This window comes from Cucumis melo, chromosome 1 (assembly GCF_025177605.1).
Source record: "Cucumis melo cultivar AY chromosome 1, USDA_Cmelo_AY_1.0, whole genome shotgun sequence".
NCBI lineage: Eukaryota > Viridiplantae > Streptophyta > Magnoliopsida > Cucurbitales > Cucurbitaceae > Cucumis > Cucumis melo.
This window is the reverse complement of record NC_066857.1, coordinates 24,180,004-24,206,937: the sequence shown is the minus strand read 5'-3', so window position 1 is coordinate 24,206,937 and position 26,934 is coordinate 24,180,004.

Below are 26,934 nucleotides of genomic sequence, written 5' to 3'. Positions count from 1 at the left end.
GCACCTGTTCTGTCTTCTCTGTCAAATATCACCGAATTAACAACAAAATTGACTCAAACTTTTATGAAATTTATTCAAAAATGAATTATATTTCAGGAAATTTAAACCTCATCTCTTAGTTCTTCTTGAGAAGATCAAACCGGAAGTGTGCAGTGTGTGTCAAAATCTTCCATGCAACTTCCATTGAGTTTTTCCCCTTCTTCTTCAACCTTAGAACTAAGAAATCTTCTTTTTCTTCTTCCTCAAGTTCTCTCCAATGCTTCTCTCAAAAGAAAACTTCGAAAGTTTGGATGATAAAATAGTAAAGAGGTTTGTTTTGGGGGTGGAGGGCAACGTGACCGAAAGAGAAGAAGAAAAAAAAAGAGTTTTTCTTCCCTCTTTTCCTCTTTCTTTCCTTTCATCTTTTCTTTTGTTTTTTTTAAACAAAACCTTTAATTATATAAAAATATTATATAATTAATTTCCATTTTTTTCTTTCTTTCTTTTATATTATATAAAAAAATATCCAATGAGAATCTCGGGTTTACAGGTGTAGTGAAGATTTCTTTTAAGACTTCGATGTCACCAACCTTCAAGCCTTTTAAGGACTATATGAATGGTGACTCGTGTTTCTTGCGCCTCAACAGAGGTACAAACGTAAAATCGATGGGTTTGAAGCCTTTTCATTCATCAAGATCATACGTTTCGTGGTACTAGTGGATGTTTTACCCTTTCCAAAGTTAAAGGTTCCTGTACTTTTATGTGGTCTCCTGCTTACAAGTGATTTCAGCTGTAAATTATCTTCTCTTTTTATAAGAGGAACCTCTGCAGGCATAGCTTTTGAGATATTATCATTCTTCAAATAAAACTTTGCATTTGTAAAGTGAGACTCGGCCTCTGAGAACGAGTTATAGTCGACTTTAACCTTCTTTACGCCGTCTTGATAAAATTTAAAGTATTGATGCAGTGTCGAAGTTACTACTCCATTTCCATAAATCCAAGGATAACTGAGTAATAGCTTATAAGTAGTCCTTGACCCTATGACATGAAACAATGCACTAGCCTTTAGGTTGCCAATTGTGAGTTGTAAGTGTATCATGCCTATTGCTCTTTGGCAACCCTAGTTGAAACCTTGGATTACCAGCTTGCTATTTGAGAGGTCATCCATCAAGATGCCTAATTGCCTCATAATCGACTTGGCCATTATGTTGACAGCTGATCCATTATCGATGAGAATTCAGTCGACTCTCTGTTCTCGACGTACCCAACAACATACAAGGGTCTATTATGAAGTTTAGGTCCCAACAGCAAATACTCATCTGAGAAGTTTATAGACATGCAATAAGGAGCACTCTCATATGTCGCAGTTGGAGCGCTTGAACTTGATGCTCCTGAATTTAATAATGCATCAATAAGGATGATTTTGGTTTCTTGAGGAAGTGATAATAGATCATCCACATTGAACCTCGATAGGTCTTTTGACACTCCCTCATCCTCTAGTGATCTTGGAGGGATGATTTCTTTCTCCTTTGCATTGATATCATGACATGCAACGACTTTTGAATTTTCATCTTGATGATCACAAAGGAAGCTTGTTGGAAAGAAGTCTACCAAGGTTATTAAGCACTGAGGTCGAGGGAAATTCTTGTCTTTCTCATGCACAAGCTTAGACTTTCGAGTCTTCTTCTTCTTATTCTTTTGAGCCTTATTCCCTCTTTTATGATTTCTGTAGGAATGGGACTCTTTTTGAGTCGGATTTGACTTTCTTTTCTTTCGGTGGGTCACAACGATCCACCATTTATCATCTTCTTCAATCGATCTTTCTTTTCCTTGAGAATCATTTGGTGCAACTTCTTGATAGAATTGGACAACTATTAGCTCAAAGGTCCCAAACTAGACCAAGATTTCCCTTTGCTCAAAATCAATCTTGACAGAGAAGCCTCTGACATTATCGTCACTACAACATAGTTTGTTTGAGCTACCTCCTCTAGGTCTAGTTCAATCTTTTTCTCACAAACTAACCTTAGATTTAGCTCCTTCAGCACAAAACATTTCTCTACTGGATTACTGATGACCCAATGATACTTGCAGTAGTTGGGATCATCTACTCTTCTTGCTTGCTTAGATCGCTTACATTCCGACAGATGGATCAACTACTTCTTTAGTAGTTGCTTTAGCATGTCAAGTAATATCTGAATTAGGAAATGGGTAAACTTTCTCTTGTCTTTCTTTTAAAGTCAGACGTCGTCTCTCGCTTCCATCATCCTTTTTTTTAGCTCTCAATTCTTTTCTTTTGGAGAACTTTAGTGGGGTCGTGTTAACAACCATAGATTCCTTCACGAGGCTCTTCACTATCTTTTCAGCATGTTTGTCTCTTTCTTATCTTTTCTTACTTCAGGAACAGAAAAATCTTTAGTTCCTTTATTGGTGATGCTCAACTCCATATCATGAGTGCAAGTTACTAACTCTTCAAATGTGCGGGGCTTTATTCCTTGCAGAATGTAGAGGAGTCCCTAGTGCATGCCTTGGGTAAACATTTCTATAGTCGACAGTTCGGTGAGTCGATCTTTACAGTCAAGACTTAGAGCCCTCCATTAGTTGATGTAGTCGATGATTGGCTCTCCCTTTTGTTGTTTCGTGTTTGTAAGCTCCATCATGCTTACTGTGCGTCTGATGTTGTAGAAGTGATTGAGAAACTCCTTTTCTAGCTATTCTCAACTATTAATGACTTCATGCTCCATCATGCTTACGGTACGTTTGATACTTCCGACTCTAGATTAATGTACCACTCGAAAGCATTTTCTTTCAAGCTTTAAACGAAGTACTTGATAAGCTGGTCTCCTCTTGATCCTGCGTTCGTGCATGTTTTGACGAAGTGGGTGATGTACTTCTTTAGGTTGCCCTTTTCATGGAACTGCTGAAATTTTTTAGATTTGTATCCAAGCGGCATTCTCAAGTTATCGATTCTTTTGGTGTACGGCTTAGAGTACATGAAAGAAGTTTGCGGTGGTCCTTCATGCTGAGCTTTAATGGAATTTGTAATCATATCATGTAGTTGCTGAACTAAGAGAGAAGCAATCCAAGCTGATTGCTGTTGTGGTTGGTTTTCTTGTACCACATTCTTTCCTTTATCACCAACTTTAACAACAGGAGTTTCATTTGACTTAGCAGTTTCACGAGTCTACATCTGCTCTCTCAAAGCTGCAATTTCATGGTCTCGTTCCTCAACAACCTTCATCAGGAGATTAATTTTCCTCTTCATCTCCTCCATGACAGCCTTGGTCATTACATCAACCATCACGACAGACATCACATCAGGGTGTACTTCCCTTTTTGACTTTTTAGAGGCAGAATCAGAGTTTCATACAAAGGATTTTCCTTGATGACAATCCCAGCTTTAAGAGACTCCATCAATTGCTTCAGAATACTCTGTGCAATGATAGAACCTTGATCCGGCTCCTGGATGATTCCTTTAGAACGACTGTAGGTGATAGGTCTTGTGTAAGCGTCACTTGCAACAGAAGATTTGGATGCAACCTTCTTTGATGCCATTGATTTTCTTGTAGATTTGGATGATGAGAGAGAGATGAGAGGTAGAGAAGTCCCATTGAACGTACCAATTTGTTCGCATGAGATTTCTGGAGAAATTTGATTTGTGGAGTTGAACTTGTGTAGATGTTGTATTTTTGTTGATTTGATGCGATGTGGTTCGATCTCTAGAATTTGATCCTCTGATTCTCTCTTACCTGGATCCTTGTACTTGATTTAAGGAAGCGGAGCGTGATGTTCTAGAAGTTAGAGTCTCAGAAGAAAGCTTGTATCTTCAAAGGAGCTTTAGTCATCGAGGGTTGTCAACTTCAGAAGTTAGGGAGTCTTCTAGCTCTTGGAAGAATTCTCTCTAGACCCTCTAGAGTAAAAAATTTCCAGCCCTTTACAAATGAAAAGAACTCCAGGGTTGGAAATTTTTTACTTGGGCCTAGAACTCTAGAGTAGAGTTCTAACTAGGATAGAGTTCTCTGGTGCGCTTTTATGGACTTGGGCCTAGTTGGTCTATGGACCAGACCCATGGACTCAACCATATGGGTTTGGGTCATATTTAACCTTTTAGTTAAATTAAACTTATTTTTTTTGACTCAATTGAATTTTAGTCCAATTAAATAATATTTAATTGGACCAAAATAATTAATTTGATCCAATGATCATACTAAAGACATGTGGCATCATTAGGATTGGCCAATTTATGTCTTTAATTTTAATTTAGGACACATGCCAATTTTTAATTAATCCTAAATCCAATTATGTTAGTAAATGACATGGCAATTTGTGATTGGTTCCAAAACTTTTTATTCAACGGGTACTTTTAAATTTTTTAATTTGTAATACATATTATTGTTATTCTAAAATTAGAACTCATTTAACTTGATTTTTATATAAAAAAAATTCTCTTATATTTCCTACAATCCATCATCTTCTATTTCTTATATTACTTAAATAAATAATAATAAAAAGTAATAGATAAGGTTGTCGTTCTTCTTGAGTATGCATAGCTAGCTGAGCTATGAGTGTAAAGGAATGAACTGCATCTTTACCCTCTCTTTATGTGCACTCGATCTTCTTCAAATGAGTTTCCATTTCAAATGCTAAATATTGAATTTTTGGAGAAAAATTTTAAGGACAAAGAATAAAAAACTAATTGAAGAAGATACTCAATGATGTTGGTAGAAAAAAAAATAAAGGAAGTAGTGAAAGTTGAAGAACAAAAGAAACTAAGACGTACTATTTGGGACCAAAAGACTTGTGACTCAATCACCTTCAACCCAGGTGAATAAATGTAACTCCATCACATGATGTATGGTATCACATCATGCAAAGCCCTACTACATATCATGCGAAGTCCTATTGGCTACCCAACCACTTATGGATGACATTATTTGTATGCTCAAACCTAAAAATGCAACAACAACGTTAACAAAAGAACAATGAGCACAAAACTATTGAATACTAGGAAAAAACCATAATAAGTATATAACTGAATTATTGACCTGAAAGGCGAAGGAAAAGCTATATAAGCAATAGGACTCCGGGGATATCTTGTTTAACGACTTCTTCTTATGCAAGACAACATTTGTCCTAAGTGCCCCTTTTAAGCTACCCAAGGTCTTGACCTATATCAACTCACCCCAGTCGTAGCTCATGAAGTTCTCTACATCATCTATGAGGCTTAAAATGGTCCAGTCCATGTGCTGCCTCTTCTCCCTCCCCATCATCACCAGCTCAATGAAATAAAAGAGCGACATCTTCACCACATCCTCGTCGCTTTCAAAATTAAGGGTCTGGTACTCTTTGTCCAACTCCGACCCCTTCATTTTAATATTATCCCCAAGTAGAACCGTCTCCCTCTCGGATCACCTACTCTCGACATGAGTAACGGCGTGAAGTCAACTGACATTGTTACCTCCCTAACGACACCAACTGACTTTTAATATAAACCCTTTTACATGAGACACAAGCAGAAGCTAAACATTCAATTTATGAACTTCAATGCAACCCTTAATTAAATCATTTCTAAAAGGCAAGTCTTACATAAACATTTAACGAACTCTGATTTTCATGAAAACAAAAAATCTACCCACAATCAACTATAACTCTAAATAGTGCAATTCATTAACTCTAACAATAGACTCAAAATACTTTATCGCTTTTAATTGATTGGTCCAATAGCAGTAAGTGTCATGCCCCACACCGCACACATTTTGAACCTTGCTATGCAGCACGCGACACGACTTGAGAAACCCTAATGCCACAAAGTGAAACACTAGAACACCCAACTTAAGTCCTTGAAACTTGGCTTTATCGCCTAGTTAGTTTAACTTAACTCCTTTAACTACTAAGTGATAAGAATCATACAATACAGTGAAATAATAACAAACAACATCTCTTTTATTAACTTAATAATATGAGATCTAAATACAGTTTACATTCTTCCTTAAGTACATAAATTACAATATAAAGCTTTAAACGCATGGTCCAACTTCAACTCTTGGTAGCTCACCTTGCTTAGCCCAACTTGGCCTTTATGGCTGGTGACCTGAGGAGGGAAAACTTAAAACCATAAGTAAAAACTTAATTAGTGATAGTTTTGGAAAACATTTTTAGGCATACAATATATGAAATCATTTTAGTAACATGGCTTTCGTCGCCTCATTCCATAAAACATAAATCACATTAGTCTTTCATATTTCTTTCTTCCAAGAACATGAACCATTTTCACACATAAACGACTGGGATGTCCTTTTCATCAACAACATCCCTTGAAGAATTTTCTGGTTCATCTTCTGTTGCCAAGCACAATACGCTCCTTTTACGCATTGGTCAACTTCACTCACCATGCAGTCCTTTTCTACATGGTTGCCTTTACTCCTTATGTGCACACAAGAGTTAGCTTCAATGATAGGAATAAGACCTAATGGTTTACTTACAAGCATAGCATACATTCATCAAACATAATCTTTACTCTAAGCATAACACAAAGTTTTCTTTAGAAATCATTCTTTCCATAAAAACAATAACATATAAACAACATTACAATTTCACAAGAAACTTAAAAGAAAGCTCTAAAATCTTTAAACACTTTGGAAAATCACTCACAGATTAATTTTCCTTCTTTAGAACGCCTAGCTTCAGATCTACTCTTCTTGCCCAATAGCAACTCTACACCTAGCTCTTCTTAACAAATTCTCAGAGTAACGCTTTTTCTTCTATTTTAATCTTTATTTTATATTAATCATAAGTTAGATTAGTCACCCTTTGAGCTCTTTTAACTACCTGCTCCAACTTGAAGTAATAAACGTATAAGCTTAATATTTCTCATGACCATGCTTAGAAGTTTAATATTTCTCATGACCATGCTTAGCTTAAGTTCTTCCATGTGGCCCATTAATTAAGCTCAATTAGGAAGTTTTCCAGAAAAATCCTAATTCTCAACACTTGGCCTTTAAATGCCTTGCTTCAAAATGCATACCTTTCTTCTTGCGTCGCCTAACTTTAACACCATCTGCAACTCAAAATGCTAGCTTCAAAATCCTCTACTCACTCTTATTTCCAAAACGACCCTTCTATTCAGATACGAGTCTTACAGTAAGCTCAACACTTGAGGATGCACAATTATGTACCTAAAATGTGAGAAATCATTTGAAAGGTTAAGTCAAAAGGACTTAGTGAGTAACAGTTTTCTAAAACATATTTTCATAAGCAGTTTCGTGTAAATCCTTGGCTATAAAGAAATATTCAAACCATGGACAATTCATTTAGTTCATTATACTTTTGAACTTTAAACATTTGATAGCATTTCGTAATGGATCCATAACCCAGGCAGTACTAACATCTCATCGTCATAAGACGACTATCGATAGGATGCAACTTTAGCAGATATCCTCCTACTTGTAGACACAACAAAGTATGCATTCCCTGATGGATTGTAGAACATATAGACTCATGAGCCATCTCATTAGTAGTGGAGTCAACCATATGTGCACAATGGGTCCTATAGGTAGTACTCTTTAACATTCGGGCCTAAGATAAAACATGCTTGAAAACTTTAAAACATACTTTTGCTTTTAAATGACGTGATCATAAACATTTAAATCACGTGATCATAAACATTCTTTTGAACATAACATAAACTTTGGAAGTCAACTTAAAACCATGTTTTGCTTTGTCATAAATTCAACTTGCAAATACTTAATCATTCATGGTTTGCACATTTCAATAGAAATCAATAAGCTCCTCGTGCTTTTAAAATATTAGCTTGCAAAACATGCTTTACAAACCAATTTAAAGATCATTTTGTCACTCACAATACTTGGTCCAACCCTTTTGGCTTAGAAATTCTTCAATTCCTTCTTAACCTGAAAAATCCATGTTTAAGTCTAATTTTTTTACCATGAAAATTACCCAAAATTTGATCAAAATTACAAAAATAGAAAAATGACAAAAAAAAAACCATGTCATGACACAGTTGACTATATGGCGTGGGTGCAAGTAGCATGTGTGCATGCATAAGGCATTAGGATGCCCAGCCACATGCTTGCTATACATGCCTGGTAGCCTGTCACTACATAGTGTGTCTTTGGCAAGCATGCTCCTCCTCTCCACACAACGCTTGCCTTGTGTGCTAACCCTTCTGTGTACATGGCCATTCACACGATTTGAGTGCATCCGTGCCACTCGGCTAGTACCTTAGTCGTGTCGCGTGCCCCCAAAATGCTTGGAAAACCTTTGTACGTGCTTTGCATGCATACGTGAAGCCCTTCTACACCTTGTTGCTCGGCCACTCAAGACTTACCCAAAAACTGTGAAATTTCCAAAATTCATCAATCATCTTTCAGTGTTTAAACTTAAATCCAAATCTCAAATTGAAAAACATCCTTTTATAAACTTGTTTATTAGGGGTGTTCAAAGAAAATGGTAACCTGATCAACTCGGATTACCCAACTCAAGGGTTGGATTGGGTTAAATTTTGTATTGGGTTGGGTTGGGTTATCAGCTTGACCCAACTGACCCGGTTATATATGATATATATATGTGTGTGTGTGTATATGTATATATGATGTGTGTGTGTATATATATATATATATAAACTCTAACTTGTGTCATATAGTCCTATCTCTATCTCATCGTTCTTCTTTTTCCCTTCACAATCATCCATTAGCATGACGCAGCTCACATCCCAATTGCTTTGCAATCGTTATTTCCTTCGCACTTTGCATGTAGCTCGCAATCGTTATTTCATTCACAGCCTCTCAAAGTCCCAAAACGTTATTTCCTTCAGAACCTGCCGGCAAGCCTGTTATCCTATATTCCCATGCTAGTAGTTTGCCTTAAACGGTATCTCGACGATTCCCAATTGCTTGATCTTACTCTGTTTAGTGATGATTCCCACGTTCGCAGTTTGTCTTAACTTTTTACTTTACTTTTGTTATTTTACTTTTGTTACTTTACTTTTGTTACTTTACTTTTGTCTTTAGCATAAATGAAATCAGTCTCATTCTAAGTTTCTAACACTTCGCAGCCTCCCACGTTCAATACCATACTACCTCAAACACTTGAATTTCTCTAAAACTTGTTACCGTAGACACAATGTCGGATATGGCGGAATCACCCTTATCTAACTTTATATTAAGTTAAATATTTTGATGGTTAACTTTTTTTTTTGTTTAATAATTTGGTGCATTGTTTGAAATCTGAATTTTAGTGTTATATGTTATTAGATTTGTACATGTTGTGAATTGTTACTAGATTTGTATATGTTATGAATCTAAATTTTAGTGTTATATGTTATTAGATTTGTATATATTGTGAATTAGATGTGCATATGTTATATTGTTCATTGGTTTGTATTGGAAGTTTAACTAGATGTTGGTTATTGTCTATTGGTGTTTATTTAGCTTCCTTTATTTTATAGATGGATAGCAGTAGTGAGAATACGAGCGCTATTGGTAATAATGAAATACCTCCTCCCAATACAAGACAAACTATGAAACATGTACCACCTCTACCTTCCAAGTCCCAATGAAAGAGACCTAATAAATAAACATCCACTATAAGAAATCGAAAGATTTTCGACGTCGCAAATCATGTTGGGAATGAGTATATCGAGAATGATAGCACATTCTCGATGCATACAAAAGGGGCGTCGGTATAGGCACGCAATTCTGACATCCCAATAAAGACGTTGGGATTACTCTACCAATTTGATTTTTAAAAATATATTGTGAGCTTTCTCTGATGTTTATGCAAGAACGTTAGGTATGGTTGCAACCATCCCGACGTCTATGTCAAAGGCATTAGGAAAAATTAAATAATAATTCAATTTTTCAAATTTTCCCGACGTCCCTACATGGCGTCGGGGATAGAGCCAACCAATACTGGTGCCATTAGGTAAACGTTGGGATTAGTTGGCACTAACCTTGATGTTCCACTTTATGGCATAAGAGAAAATTAAAATAATAATTTAATTACTTAATATTCCCTTGACGTCCCTGCATGGTGTCGAGGATAGTTTCAACCAAAATTGACACCATTAGTGAAACGTTAGGATTGGTTGGCACGAACCTCGACGTTTCACTTTATGGCATCAGGAAAAATTAAAATAATAATTTAGTTGCTTAATATTCCCTTACGTCCCTGCATACCGTCGGGGATAGTTCCAACCAATATCAATGCCATTAGTGAAACGTAGGGATTGGTTGGCACTAACCTCGATGTTTCATTTTATAGCGTTAGGGAAAGTTGGGTTTTTTGATGTTTTCGAGTTGCATCAATGAAAGCCCTACAAATTTGAGTAATGTGTTCACAGAACACAAAACGCAACAAAAGGAAGAGGAAGAAAGATTGTTGAGACCGAGAAAAAGGGGGAGATTCATTTGTCATTCACCGTCAGTCGTTCGTCGTCGTCGCCGCTCGTAATCAAAGTTAGTTTTCTAAGTTCTTTTTGTTTTAAATTTAAAAAAATGTATGTATTGCATGTTCTTTATTGTTTTAGTTTAGTTAATTAGTTTTAGGATTTGTTTTACAATTTAGATTTTGAAATATTTTTAGGATTTAGATTTAGATTTGAATTAGTTTTGGGTTTTAGTATTGAATTAGTTTTAGATTTTAGTATTGAATTTGAATTATTTTGAGGATTTAAGATTGACGTTAAGATTGAATTTTAGATTTATAAATAACTTGCGTATGTTAAGTTTTGTGGGTTATATTGAATTTGAGGGGGTTATATTGAATTGAGAATTTGTTTATTGAATTTGAAATTGAATTTGATATTGTGATTTAATTTGAAGTTGAGATTGAATTTGATATTGTGTTTAATTTGAATTTGAGAATTTCAATTTGAATTTGAATTTGATATTGAATTTGATATTGTTTTTATGGCTATCTTGCAGTTATGGTAGCCTTTTCATTTCAAAACTAGTTTTTAATTTGTTAGTAGTTTTTAGGCGTTCTTATCTAGGTAGCTGTAATGAAGTATGTTGGAAGTGTTAGATATGTTGGAAATGTTAGGTATGTTGGAAGTGTAAGGTAGTTTTAAACTTAACTTTAGTGAAAGTTGGGAGATTGGGCATAGCATATTCCTAGAGTAAGTTTTAGGTAGTTGAAGCATTTGAAAGGAGGAATATAAGACTAATCAAACCTATTTATGTTTTAGGGTTTTTAACGATGGACAAGAGTTGGATGAAACTTGGGAATAAATTCTTGATTGAGTACAGAGAGGGTCTCCCAATTTTTAGACCTTACAAAGTATCACGTCAATAATTATGGACGAATAAGGTGTCAATGCAAAAGATGTATGAATTCAAATTTGGACTCACTAGAGGGTGTGGAGCGACATCTATTAACCATTAGAATATCTCCCTCCAATACAAAATGGGTGTATCATGGAGAGCCCGTGAACTTGCATAGAGGTATACAAAGATTTGATGAAGGAACTAGCAGTATTAACCCTTTTGATGATGGAACTAGCAGTAACCCCTTTCTTGAAGAAAATGAAACGTTGGGTATGCTTCATGATCTGCAAGCTCCAATTGAACACGTAGAAGAAACAAAGGAAGGTTTGGAGAATGACATGTCGTTGAATAGTGGGGTAGATCTAACAAGAGACGACAAACATATTTCAAAACTTATTGAATGAAGTACGTAGTGAGTTATACCCTAGATGTTTTAAATTTTTCTCCCTCAATTTTTTGGTTAAGATCATGCATGTAAAGGTTCGTAAAGGTTTTTAACAGTTGGAGTAACGAGTCCTTCGATATGTTGTTGGAAATATTAAAAGCAGTGTTTCCAATGCGTAGTACCAATATCCCTAGTTCGTTCTATGAAGCTAGATGAAAAGTACGTGACTTGGGTTTGTGATACGAGACTATTCATGCTTGTAAGTACGATTGTGTATTGTACTGAAAGGAAATTTCAGAATTTGCAACATTGTCTAACTCGTGGTAAGTCTCGATACAAGGTTAGTCTAACATAGAGAAAAAAATCAAAAGAAGGTATTACGCCACTTTCCGTTGGTATTGAGATTACAGTGCTTGTTTGTATTGCAAGAAGGCTCATCTAACATGAAATGGCATAAGGATAAACGAGTGGAAACAAAGGATGTGTTGAGTCATCAAACTGATGCAGAGGGATGAAACCATCTTGATTCTGAATTTCTTGATTTTGTTTCAAATTCATAGAACGTTCGTTTAGGGTTAGCTTCAAATGGATTTAATTTGTTCAATCATATGAGTACCTCGTACAGTATGTGGCCTGTGGTGTTAATTTCTTAAAAATTTTCACGTTGAAAATACATGAAAGAGTCAAACTTCTTCATGCCATTACTCATTCCTAAGCCAAGATCTCCTGGTAGGGAAATTGATGTGTACCTCCAACTATTGATTGAGGAACTGAAAGAGTTATGAAAATTTTGTGTACGTACATATGATTCTCTTACGGGTCAGCTCTTTCAATTGTATGCAGCCTTACTGTAGATAATTAATGACTTCCCGACATATGGTGACCTATCCGAGTGGAGTAAGAAGGGGTATCAAACATGTCCCATATACATGGGAGATAAATCATCGTTCGGGATATGAGAAAAAATATCTTTCATTGAACATCGACTCTATCTTCTAGAGAACCACATTTGGCGTAGAAGTAGGCTACACAATGTAAAGGTAGATTGTAAGGCTCCTCTAGTGGTAATGAATGAGCGTGAAATATTGGAACAACTAGATCAGTTTGAGTTTTCAGTTATGAGTAAACATCCTTCATTAAAAAATAAGAAAAGAAAGAGAGCTCTTAAGTGGACAAAAAGAAGTATTTTTTCAAACTTCCTTACTGGTTGAGACTACTACTACGTCACAAACTTGATATAATGCATATTGAGAAGAATGTTTGTGACAACTTGGTCGGTACATTATTGAAAATCGAAGGGAAAATAAAAGATACCACAAATGCTTGGGTGGACCTACAATATTTGAAAATAAGAAAGGATTTACACCTGATAGAAGTTGGTAACAAATTGGTGAAGCCACATACGAGTTATACGTTGACTAGCAACGTGAGAGTTGACTTTTGCAAGTTTCTCAAATCAGTTAAGTTTTTCGATGGAGCGATTTCTAATATTTCACGACGTGTGAATGAAAGAGATGAGAAAATATCAGGTCTCAAAATGCACGACTGTTATGTTTTGCTACATCGACTTCTACGTATTGGTGTTTGAGCTTACACCAAAAAATGTGTACAACTTGTGCATAAGAATGATAAGAGTAAGGGATTTAGACCGACTTCAAGAAAATATCATAGTCATACTTTGCAAATTAGAAAGAATATTTTCACCTGCCTTCTTTAACGTAATGATACACCTTACCGTTCACCTATCATATGAAACCAAGGTTGCTAGTCCAGTTTCTTATAGTTGGATGTATCCCATTGAGAGAAGTCTACGCACATTAAAATAGTATGTTCATAACAAAGCACATCTTGAGGGATCTATTGTAGAAGGATATCTGATGAACGAATTAGAGACTTTTTGTTTAAGGTATCTAAGTGGAATTAAGACTCGTTTCACTAGAGATGAACGAGATGATGATAGCATTCTAGAGGACGAGGTGATTGGTGAGTTTGAAATGTTCGTTTAGAAAGTACAACCATTGGGACTGTCAAGTTTACAAAGCATATAACAGAAAGAAAAATGCCTTTTTCATTGGTACACACTCGACAATGTTGATGAAATAGCAGACTTTCGCAAGTACGAATTTTCAACTTTATGCTTCATTCTCTATCTTAATTCTTTATTATTTTCATCACACAAATTCATAATTCTGTACTTTAGGAAACATCTGAGGTGTATACGTTGTTAGGGTCAAATTGTTTTTGACGTATTTAAAAGATATCAATGAACATTTCCTGATTGGTTCAGGGCTCAGGTATATAAAGCAAACGAATTTGAGAATTGGTATATGCTTATTTCACACTTTATGTATATTCATTTACATTTATTTTAGGTTCTAGAAATGCGTGAGAGAGAAAACCATTCTCCATATTTTTTATCACTAGTGATGGGACCTTCACTTAAGGTTCGTTCTTATAGTGGATGCATTGTTGGTGGCATACGATTTCATACATTAGAGAGTGATTTTTGATGTACTACACAAAATAGTGGAGTCATGGCCGTTGGTGAAGGTAGTGGAGATGGAAGTACCGACAACAATTTCTACAATGTTTAGGGTTTAGTGTTGCATGTTTAATAACCACTTGGACAATTTGCTTGGCTATTCAAGTATAGATGGTTCGACACAGACAACAACAAAAATCATAGGACATATGTGGAACTAGGCTATAAATCAATTAATTGTTGGAATTTATGTCCTAAAATTCGTATTTTGTTATTTGATTCAATAAATTTGTTATTGAATGTTATAATCTTAAAACCAATAAATTAAGATCCCGAGGCTATTTTACTAAGTTTGTCAATACACTTGAACTTTATGTAGAGACATAAACATGGATTAAGTTTGAGTTAATAGCCTAAATAGTCTATGGTGTATGAACAAGGTTGGGCGCCTTATTCTGGAAAAACACAATGGATGCAGCCCCCTCCGTAGTTAGTACAAACAATGTAATCCTGAATCGTTCATGTGAAGACATGAGAGTGGGGGCGTTCTATGTAAATGGTTTGCATAAGATTGGAACTATGAAATAGTCACTTTTAGTTATAACGTCGTATAAACTGACTATTTCAATTATGATGGCCTAGGTAACTTGATCTTAATCCTGAGCTAACTATGAACTTCTGTTCATTCGGTAGTATCCTTAGATCTGCATAGGTGAGGGTAGCTCATCATCGCTAGCCCAATAAGTCTCCCATTTCAGGGATAAGACCGAGTGGATAGCTAGGGACATAGAGTGCAAGATGGAATTCACTCCTACCCACTTCTGGGATAGTAGATAGGTTATTCCCTTAAGGACTGAATCCAAGTCTTGAACAAGGGACCCCACCTTCTCATTGGCCCGAGAAGGATTCGGGTTTATAGGTTGAACCTTAAACCAATTGTTCAATAGTGGATCAATGGGTCTTAAGGAGCAAGATGTAATCTTGGGGGTAAAACAGTATTTTGACCCAACCAAGATTACGAAAAACCTGTGAAGGATCAACTTACCCATCATGGTTATATCAGGTGGACAAAAATATATCTATAGTGAGGGGAGTGCAACTATGAGTCTTTAGTAGAATGACTCTTTAGTTAACGAATGTTGATTAAGCTTGGTCTAAAAGAGTTTATCCAGTTAATCTTGAATTGTTGGAGCCCATGATCTATAGGTCCATTAGATTCTCCTACTAGCTCATATGGATTCAACTAAGAACAATATGTTGAAGTAACTCGAATTGTTTGAATTAGGAAAAGAGAGAGAAACCGACAAGTATATATGATATAATTTAGTAATTATAAACTTTAAACTTTATATTCAAATATGATTTGAATTTTAGAAAAATGAATACGGATTCATACTCGGAAGGTTGGAATTAGTCAAGACGGATAAAATAGCAAAAGTCAAAAAGTTGACTTTTGACTAAGAAAAGTCAAAGTTTGATTTTGACTTAATTGGTCAGATGACCAAATTGTCCTTTGACTAATTTACTTATTAACTAAATGTTAGTGGGAAATGTGGTAGTTTATAATGAATTTAGAAGCCACTAATTCCATTAATAGTTAATGGATTAATTAAGTGTTGAGATTTCATGAAATAAATTGCATTCATTTTGCATGTAATTTTTCTATATAAACTTCTCATTTCAGAATGAGATGAGGATGATGATTCTCATAAAAAATATATAAACGATACACCTACCTCCATCCATCTCTCTAAAGGTTTCCTTCACAAAAACGAGTCCCACAACTCGGTTCTTAGTCTTGAGATTAGTAGGTCAACTTAGTGGTTGTCCTTTGCTCGTGATCTTCAGGCAGAGAAGAAGTTTTGGAACGAAGAAGAAGTTGAGAACTACAAAGGTAAGGTCATCGTTTACCTTCTATATTCTTTGTTTAAGTTTGTCGTTTAGTTACAGCATGTTAATTTCTAAATCGTTTAAATGCATATAGAGTAAAGCATGATCCTTGTCTTCCGTTGTGCATGCTACCTTTGTTTTTTTTCCATCACTAACATGTCTCGTTTTTGGTTTGCTGAGGAACCGGTGATTCTCACAATCCAGGCACATCAAGTGTTTTACCTCGAGGACCTAAAAATGGTATCAATCGAAAAATTGTTCAAGTCGTCCTAAATAAATATGTATGGGACGTGCCAAAAGTCGAAGGTCTTGAAAATGAGCAACTTAATGTATTGGAAACTGTTGTCAGACATCGTGTGGACGAACACATTGAGGATGACACTCTGTGCAGGGCTAAAGTTGATCCTATAGTGGTTGAAAGACCGGATGTGTGTCATGTCACTGTCAACTTCATAGACGATGATGATGAACGATCATCATCACTTCAAAGTGGATCAAGTGACGATGAATAATAATGTCTTCTTCATGTATACACATTAGTCATTATTCTATACATTTAGTTAGAGATACTCATATTTTTTTAAGTTTGTTGGTTTTTATGTCTACAGAAATTATGTCATTTCCATATAGTTTTCATGAGACAGATATGAACTTAGAGTTGGACGATGCATTCAACAACGCAAGAGGATCGTCATCGGTGGGCCACACTTCAGGTTAGTCTCGTTACATAAACACTTGAACTAGTAATTAAGTTTCTGTTAGTAATTAAGTTTCTGTTTCTGATAGAGTGTTCTTTTTTCGTAGATGCCCCTCAACCCATTCCCACTCCCACCGAGGAGACAACAGCACTCTCAGAACTTAGAGTTGAAGCAATACGTATAGCAACACGAAAGGATCTCTATATCAATCGCCCTATGAGGGGACAAGCGCATCTCGCCACATATTGTTCGGTTCAACATAGCCATTAGTGTGTTAACACAAAACACATTTTCGATCACTGCCCTCAAGTGGGCTGATGTACCTTCAGAGTACATCGAGGTCATCAAGGGCGACTTACAAGTACATTTGTAAAGTACTAAACATATACGTTACTCCTTACATATGTAGAAAACTAATCTTTATGTATTTTTCTTTTGCAGCGCTGTTTCAAGCTCAATTTTGATGATCAGGCTCTTACTTGGTTTATTGAGAATCAAATGCTCAGCACGTGGAAGGAACAATAACAACAACAACAACAACAACAACAACAACAACAACAACAACAACAACAACAACAACAACAACAACAACAACAACAACAACAACAACAACAACAACAACAACAACAACAACAACAACAACAACAACAACAACAACAACAACAACAATAACAATAACAATAACAATAACAATAACAATAACAATAACAATAACAATAACAATAACAACAATAACAATAACAATAACAATAACAATAACAATAACAATAACAATAATAATAATAATAATAATTAACAAAAATAATAAAAAATTAATCCCAATGCAAACACTACGTCGAGGTAGGGATTTTCCCCAACGTCGTGGAAAAGACGTCGAGGGAAAAGTAAAAGACGTCGGGGGAAACTTTTCCCAACATTACGTTGAAATTTGTTTAATCCCAACTCACAGAGGTCGCGTATGGTATAGTACATTGTCGACGTGTGCTAGAAGTTGGCATAGATTGCGTCAAGGATGCTTTTATTTCGACGTCGTCCTGGCATCAAAAAAGTTTCCCCAACGCAATATTTTCGTTGTTCTGGCCGAAAGAGTTTTCGACGTCAAGATAGCCTGGGCCAATGCGCTTTCCTATTTATGACAACACACTATGACATTAGGGAATGCCCTAGATCCTTATAGTGTTCTTCTATGTCGGATCATTTCACAAAAATGGAAGCAAGTGCTAACGATAAAGCTAGGTGCAAGTGTAACTATTGTGGCAAGGATTATGCATGTGATAGTAATAGTCGTGGAACTAGCACTTTGTGGAAGCATTTAAGAAATCAATATAAAAAGTACCAATATAGAAAAGAAGATAAAAGACAAACCACCTTAGCTCTTATACCTACAAATGATGGGAAGGGAGCCAATGTTAGTAATTTTATGACTGCATCGTTTAGCCAACCAGCATGTAGACTAGCATGTGCTAAGATGATAATTACGAATGAGACTAAGGTTTTTAGACACTTTTGTAGTATTATGTATCATAGGTTTGATGTTCCATTGAGAGTAACAATTGCTAGAGATATATATCAAATATATCTTGAAGAGAAGAAAAAATTGAAATCATTTCTACTTAAAATCTCTCAATGAATTTGTCTTACTATGGACACTTTGACTTCACTACAAAATTTGAACTACATGGTAATCATGACACATTTCATTGATTCTAATTTTTACATAAGAAGTTTTTGAGTTTTTATCAAGTTGCTAATCATAAAGGGGATAATATTGGGAGAGCAATTGAAAGTTGTTTGTTAGAGTAGGAGATTAACAAAAATTTTATGGTCACTGTTGATAATGCAAGTTCCAACGATGTGGCTATTTCATATGTTAAGAGATGACTTAAAAGTTGAAAATCCATTGTTTAGATGAAGAACTATTGCATATGAGGTGATGTGCTCATGTAATTAATCTTATTGTAAATAAAGGACAGAAAGATATGCACGATTCTATTGCTAGTGTTCATAATGCTATGAGATATGTACAATCATCACCTAAGAGATTGAAAAAAATTTAAGCATGTATGGAGCAAGAAAAAATCCAATATAGGGCTCTTGTTTGTTTAGATGTAACTACTAGGTGGAATTCTACATATTTAATGCTTGAACATGCAATTATATTTAAAAAAGCTTTCAAATTTTAGAGGAAGAGAAAGAGGACTCAGACTTTGTTGAGTATTTTGAGGAACATAACAGATTGGGGCTCCCAAGTGTGTCTGATTGGTTGATTGTAAGTGTGTTTGTAAAGTTTTTGAAAGGGTTTTATAAAACCACTACATAGACAAGTGGCTCTTCATATGTGACTTTTAATGTTGGTTATAAGGAGATTAATAAAATTCAATTTATTTTGAACAAATAGAGAAACAACAACAACTTTGTTCTCAGTTTGATGGCTATGAATATGAAAACAAAGTTTGATAAGTATTGAGGTTCGCTTGAGAAGATGAATCAGTTAATGTTTGTGGCTATGGTGATTAATCATCGGTACAAGTCAAAGTACTTGAATTATTGCCTTTCAATGTTTACGAGAGTGATGTCGTTAATGATGTAGTTGAGAGCTTGAAGATATATTTTTATTGTCTATATGAGTTTTACAAAATCACAACATAACCTTCCCACTCGAGGTGGTCGTAGCACCGATGATCTTAAACAATGAAATAACGTTACTATGGAAGTGGAGAACGATGAAGTAGTTAATCGATGGATAAATTTTTGTGCTTTGAGAGAAGAATAAAGCTCAATGGAAGTGGAGAATGACTTGACTTCTTATTTGTTTGATAAGAATGTAGTAGATAAAGATGAATTAGATTTTATGTATTGATGGAAAATGAATGGATACAAATATCTCATTATATCAACAATTGTTCGAGATGTTTTGGCAGTTTCAATATCTACGGTGGCTTCTGAATCTGCAATTAGTACTGAAGGGGATTCTTGATTTCTTTCGTAGTTCTTTGACTCCTAAATAGTCAAGACCTTGATATGTACGCAGAATTGGATTCAGGGTACTCGGTGTTATAAATCTTCATCCACAACTTGAAGAGTTAGAGACTTATGAGAATATTGAGAAAGGTAAATTGATTGCTTTCTTTATTGTACACATATCTAACGACTATCATGTATTATGCTCAATAATATTTTTATTTACTTTTGTATGATTTGTTTTATAGGGAACCTGTCATCTTCTATTGTTTTTTACTAATGAACTGGATTTAAAGGAAGAGCATACTGATAATTTTTAGTGTGATTTTTCTAGCATAAAATAATATGTTATTACTTACATTATATGTAATTCTTATGCGTTTGTATTTTTTTTTTTCAGGCAGTAAGAAGTGTGACCAAGATTCCAAGAAGAACATTCACCAAAAATCGTCCTGGTGCACTTTGAAAGCCAAATTGGAATGTTTTTTTTATTGAACTTTGAACTTTTGAATGTATTTTTTTATTGTACATTATATAACTTTGAACTTTTGAATGTATTTTTAATGGACTTTATTGAACTTTGAACTTCTGAATGTATTTTTAAATTTTAATGGACATTATTGAACTTTGAATTTTTTAATGTATTTTTAAATTTTAATGGATATCCCTGTTTTTTTTTATGTTGAAATTTTATGTCCTAAAACTCGTAGTTTATAGTTTAAATTATATTTTATTCAATAAAGTGTTTATTGAGGACTTATTAGTGCAAATAGAATACTATAATCTTGAATCCAATAAACTAAGGTCCCGAGGCTATCTAGTGTAGACTTGAACTTTATGTAGAGACATAAATGTGGCTCAAGTTCGAGTATATAGTCCAAACGGTCTATAGTGTATGAATAAGGTTGGGCACCTATTTTGGAGACACTATGTATGTTGTCTGCTTTGCAGTTAGTACAAACGATATGATACAAAATTGTTCATTTAGAAACATGGAAGTGAAGATATCCTATATAAAGAGCTTACATAAGATTGGAACCATGAAGTGTCACTTTTAAGTTATAACACCGTTGACCGTATAAACTGACTATTTCGATTATTGATGACCCTAGGTAACTTAATCTTAATCATGAGCTAACTATGAACTTCTGTTCACATGGAATAATTTTTAGGTCTGCATAGGTGAGGGCAGCTCAACAGCCTTAGCGCAATAAGTCTTCCATTTCAAGGGTAAGACTGGGTGGATGGTTAGGTACATAGGGTGCAAGACGGGATTCACTCTTACCCACTTTAAAGTTAGTAGAAAGGTTGTTCCCTTAAGGACTGAATTCAAGTCTTGAACAATGGGCCCCACCCTCTCATTGGCCCAAGAGGGATTCAGTTTATAGGTTGGACCTTAAACCAATTGTTCAATAGTAGATCAATGGGACTTAAGGAGGAAGATGTAGACTTAAGGAGGAAGATGTAGTCTTAAGGGTAAAACAGTATTTTGACCCAGCCGAGGTTACAAACAACCTGTGAAGGATTAACTTATTGATCATGGTTATATTATATGGATAGAAATACATCTATAGTGAAGGGAGTGCAACTATGGGATTTTAGTGGAATGACCCGTTAGTTAACGAATGTTGATTAGCTTGATTTAAAAGAGTTTAGCTAGTTAATCTCGGATTGTTGGAGCCCATGATCTGTAGGTCTTTTAGGTTCTCCTACTAGCTCATATGGAATTAACTTAGAATAATATGTAAGAATAATTCAAATTGTTCGAATTAGGTAAAGAGAGAGAAACCGACAAATATATTTGATATAGTCGTCGGTTATAAGTTTGAGATAGAGCTTTATATTTAAATATGATTTAAATATTAAAAATATTAATACAGATTCATATTCGGAGCTTGGAATTGATGGAAATGATTAAAGTTGTAAAAAGTCAAAATGTTGACTTTTGACTTTGAAAAGTCAAACTTTGACCGGTTTTATATTCAAATGTAATTTGAATTTTAAAAAATAAATGCAGATTCATGCTCGGGAGGCTGAAATTAGTCAATACGGACAAAATGGTAAAAAGTCAAAATGTTGACTTTTGACTTGAAAAGTCAAAATTTGACTTTGACTAGAATGGTCAAATGATCATTTGCCCCTTGACTCCAACATTTTGTTAGATAATCCCACTAATTCTTAGTGGGTTAAGTGGAAGCTCATGGTGATAACACCAAGCCCACTAATAGAAATTGGAATGATGATTAATTCAATTAATTGTTAGTGAAATAATAGGTGTTGAGTTTTTATAAACAAATTACATGCATTTTTTCATGTAATTTGCTTATAAATAGCCCCTTTTTTCAAATGGTAAATTTTTTTTGCCATTTTGTTAATTTTGTCTTTACAAAATTATTTTAGAAAAAATTATTTGTTAGGGCTATTTTAGACCTAACATTATTAGACTAATTTTTTCCAACCTTTATCCATTTACTCACTAAAATGTCATTTTTATGCAGAATATGAAACTTCACCCCGATACAAGTCTAACGCCACTGAAATCACTTAAATCACTTAAATCAGAGTTATAATGAAGAAGAACGGTAAAAAACAAGTTAAAGGTCAAAACCGAGAAATTGGAAAAGATCGGACGAACCGGATCGCACCACGTGGCATCACCAAATCACCCCACGCGTCCGCCTCGAAGTCGCGTGTTCGAACCCCAGGCACACCCCTATTTTTTCTTTCATTTTTCGCGCGACCCCAAAGCCGACCCGGTAACCCGATTCGAGAACCGGTTCGTGACCCACGCATCCGCCACGTGTCGAGCCCTCGTCCGCGCGCGCCTCTCCTTTATCTTGAGTTCGAATCTCAGCAGTTGCAATTCTTTTTTTTATTTTTCTCTTCAATTGGGCCAACCCAAGACCCGACCCAAGCCCATTTGTGACCCAATTCATCATTTTTCCCAAAATTAACTGTAAAATGGCAGTTTTTTAAACTAATTTCACTTTTTTCTCTCATTTTCCCTTCTATAAAATCCCTCATATTTTTTTGAGAGAAAGATAAGAAATTCCAATGTAAAAAAATCCTCTTTCTCATTTTTGTAGCAAATTCTTGAAATTTTATCAATAAAAGATTACTTTTGTCAAACAAATGGATTCTTTCCTCAACATCTCTTCAAGAATTTCATCAATCTTGCTAAGGTAATCTTTTGAGACTTTTTCTCAGGTTAAAATTATCATGTTTTCTTTGAGAATTAAATTTTTTTCTATATCTTTTCAATTTTTTATTTGATTGCTTGTTTCCCTTTGCAATTTCTTTTGAAAATTTCAATAAAACAAATAAGTTTTTCCCATCAACTTTTCATTGAAATTTCTTTTCAAACTCTTAAAGTACTGAACTTAAATTTTGATTTGCAATGGTTTGTTATGATGAATTAATTGTTGAGATTGTCTTTAATTTTCTACTAATTGATTCTTGCATAACAAGTTTGAAATGGGCATTAATTTTGCTAAGGGTAGTGGCTATCCCCTCCTTAGCAAATCTTGAATAGGATAAATTTTGCCTCGATTTTAACATGCTTTGATCGCTGAGATTCATCATGTTTTAATAGAGATTTGGTTACTTTCTTTTTGTAAAAATTCCATTCTTGCATATTCAAGAAAAGATTAATTGATCTTCTTTCTTTTTCAATGATTAGAAACATGGTAATTACCCAAGAAAAAGTCCCTCTACTAAACTTGAAAGAAAAACTTTACTTGAATTACTTGTTGTCACTAATCATTCCTTAATGCTAGTTCTTTACTATAGTTCAAAAATTACTTCCACAAACCCCCCCTTTTGTATTTCTAATTTTCTTTTAGATCCTGAAGCTACTAATCGACCTTGTTTGTGAATCTTGAAGTTTTGAATCCTAAGTGCTCTCTAGGGTTCGACACCCTTCTTCCCCATACTACTCTCAATTTCCACAAAGGTAAGAAGGGTTAAAAAGATAACATTCAAAGGTAATTGAGGTAATCCCTAACCCTCATATTTCATCTAGTCTTTCTCTATTCTTGTATTCTTTTATTTTAGACTAGGAATAAATTCTTGTTTTGCATACTTACATCCATAACAACCTATCATTTTGATAACGACTTACCTCAAATAACATTCTTTCATTATCTCTTCCAAAAAATTCTTTAACCTTATTTTTCCACCTCAAAATTTCTGTAACGCTCCGAAAATTTAAGGTAAAATTTTTCTCGTTTTATGTAAAGTGCAAGTTGATATAATAATAATATAATATTAATTATATTATTATTATTAATATTTATTTTATTTGTTATAATATTAATATTGTAATTATTATTATTAATCAATATTATAGAAATATTATTATTTTAAAACAATAAACATTATTATTACATAATATTAATTTATTATTTGTTTAATATTAATATTATTAATATATTATTAATATTACTTTATTATTATTATAATTTTTATTAATATATATATATAATAAAAATTATTTTTTTTTTAAAAACCCTAATTCGCGCCGCCCCCCCCCCATCCAAATTTTCTTCTCCTCTTCCGTTTCCTCCTTCCTCACGCCGCGCCACCGCCCCGAGCCCCATCCATCTCCTCTTCTTCCTCCATCCCTTCCTTCCTCGTCTCTGCACCGCCACCATCACCATCATCTCCGTCTCCGTCCTCTGCCCTATCCCCATCTCCGTCGATGTGCGTAGCCTCGCCGGACGTTCGCCGCGGCCTCCAACCATTTCCGTTTCGCTTCCATCAGCCGACGCTTCTCCACCTCTCTCTCTTCGTTTCTACCACCGCCGGCTTCCTCTCCGTCATCAGCTCGTGTTTCCGACGCCGACAGAGCACAGAGGGAAGCGCCGTCGTCGCCGGAAGGGAAAAAGGATACACGAGCCGTGAGGTGAAGCCGACCCGACCCGGTTCCAAGCTGACCCGACCCATAATCCGTTTCCAGTCCGAGCCGAGCGAGCCGAGCGAGCCGAGCGAGCCGAGCGAGCCGAGCCGCAAGCCGAGTGAGCCGAGCCGCGAGCCGAGTGAGCCGAGCCGCGAGCCGAGTGAGTCGAGCCGCGAGCCGAACCAAGCCGAGCCGAGCCGAGAACCAAGCCGAGTTAAGCCGAGCCGAGCTGAGCCGAGCCGAGCCGAGTCCAAGCCGAGCCGAGCCGAGCCACCTAAGCCTTCCTTCCTCCACTTCGGTTCACAGAGGGAAGCGCCGTCGTCGCCGGAAGGGAAAAAGGATACACGAGCCGTGAGGTGAAGCCGACCCGACCCAGTTCCAAGCTGACCCGACCCATAATCCGTTTCCAGTCCGAGCCGAGCGAGCCGCGTGAGCCGAGCCGAGCGAGCCGAGCCGCGAGCCGAGTGAGCCGAGCCGCGAGCCGAGTGAGCCGAGCCGCGAGCCGAACCAAGCCGAGCCGAGCCGAGAACCAAGCCGAGTTAAGCCGAGCCGAGCCGAGTCGAGTCCAAGCCGAGCCGAGCCGAGCCACCTAAGCCTTCCTTCCTCCACTTCGGTTCACGGTGAGTTTTCGGTAAGGATTGTTTTGATGAATTCCCTAATGTTACCTCGTCCGATTCGAGTTTGAATGTTGGATTAAGATATGGCCCTACTTTTCTCCCTTGAAGGTAGTACAGAGTGGACGCTTAAGTTCTCGGGTTCCGCGGCAGGCCTGGTTGGAGATAGCTTCCTTTCCTTGGGTAAGTCAACGGATGTCGCTTCCGACCTTTTTAAACGACTTCTACTAAAGTCATCAACTAAAACTTTCGTGTTTCGTTAGGTGGATCTGTCGAGCGTGGATTTCGATCGAGGGGCATAACCGAGTATCAGGTAAGGGTTTTTCTACTACTGGACCCCGAATCCAGACTGAAAACGTAGTAATCCACAGGGGATTATACGTTAGTGACTGTACTGAATAACTGTATGCGTGTTGACTGTTAAGTACTGATATTATATTTGTCTGATGTAAATATACTGTGACTGCGAGTTGTGGATTGAGATTTTATGTTGATGGACCTTGAAGTTACGGTTCAGTATGTAGTAAAACACTGGTCTGGATGTGGTTCATGGAATTTGGACGGGGATGGACAGTGAGTCCGGTTTTGGTCGGTTAGTCGATTGGACCTAGGGTTTTCCCTCGAATCGTTAATGCATATAGCAACTAAGGGTGTAGATGTTTAAACCTATACTATCTGACTGACAAAGCCTATGGCGGGACTGTGATATGAATGCCGTTGGGAAGTGACTGATGTAGACAGTTTAGTTTGGACTGAGGGGTAACGGTTAGCTTCATCTATGGGGTAGTGTGCCTTACGGATATGTGCGCCCTTCGGGAGCACTAGACTGATATGTGCATCCTTCGGGAGCACTAGACTGATATGTGCATCCTTCGGGAGCACTAGACTGATATGTGCGTCCTTCGGGGGCACTAGACTGATATGTGCGTCCTTCGGGAGCACTAGACTGATATGTGCATCCTTCGGGAGCACTAGACTGATATGTGCATCCTTCGGGAGCACTAGACTGATATGTGCATCCTTCGGGAGCACTAGACTGATATGTGCATCCTTCGGGAGCACTAGACTGTTATGTAGGGTACCCCCGAATAGGAAGTTAACTGTTGTCCCCTAACGGGCCCAGTACTGGGTCCCTTACTGGGTATGTTTATACTCACCCTTTCTCTTCTTTAACTTTTCAGGTAGGGGTACAGCGAGGGGCATACCGATGAGAGGCAGGAAGGATGCGTGAAGGCCATATGGACGCGTCTGGTTTTCTTATCGCTTCCGCTATGTATTTTGTCAGAATATTTGACTTGTGTTTTTGGAACTGATGACTTGAGTTTTTGTTTGAGACTTTTTATGATTTAATTTTTAATAGGGCCCGAAACTGTCTTTTTGTAATGTTTCTAATGCTTTTAATGAATCGTAACTGGTCCGTTTCAAATTTTATGTGAATGGTCGAGTTTTGGTATTTGGTAGTGACCTCAGCTTAGTCCGGAAAGTTGGGTCGTTACAATTTCATCTCTCCATATTTCTTCACCTAATCAGGTCCTACAACCCGATTATAAGTCTGGAGAATAGCGAGTCAACACTAGTGGTGGTCTTCGTTCGAGTTTGTAAGGAGATATCGAGGTTTTGGAAAGCTTCAAAGGTACGTTTCCGATTAACCCTAATTTCGTTTAATTAGGGTAGTTTATGCATGTTAATCTTTAAATTAGTTTAAATGCAATTAGAGTAAAAATTTGATTCTTATTTTGTTGTGCA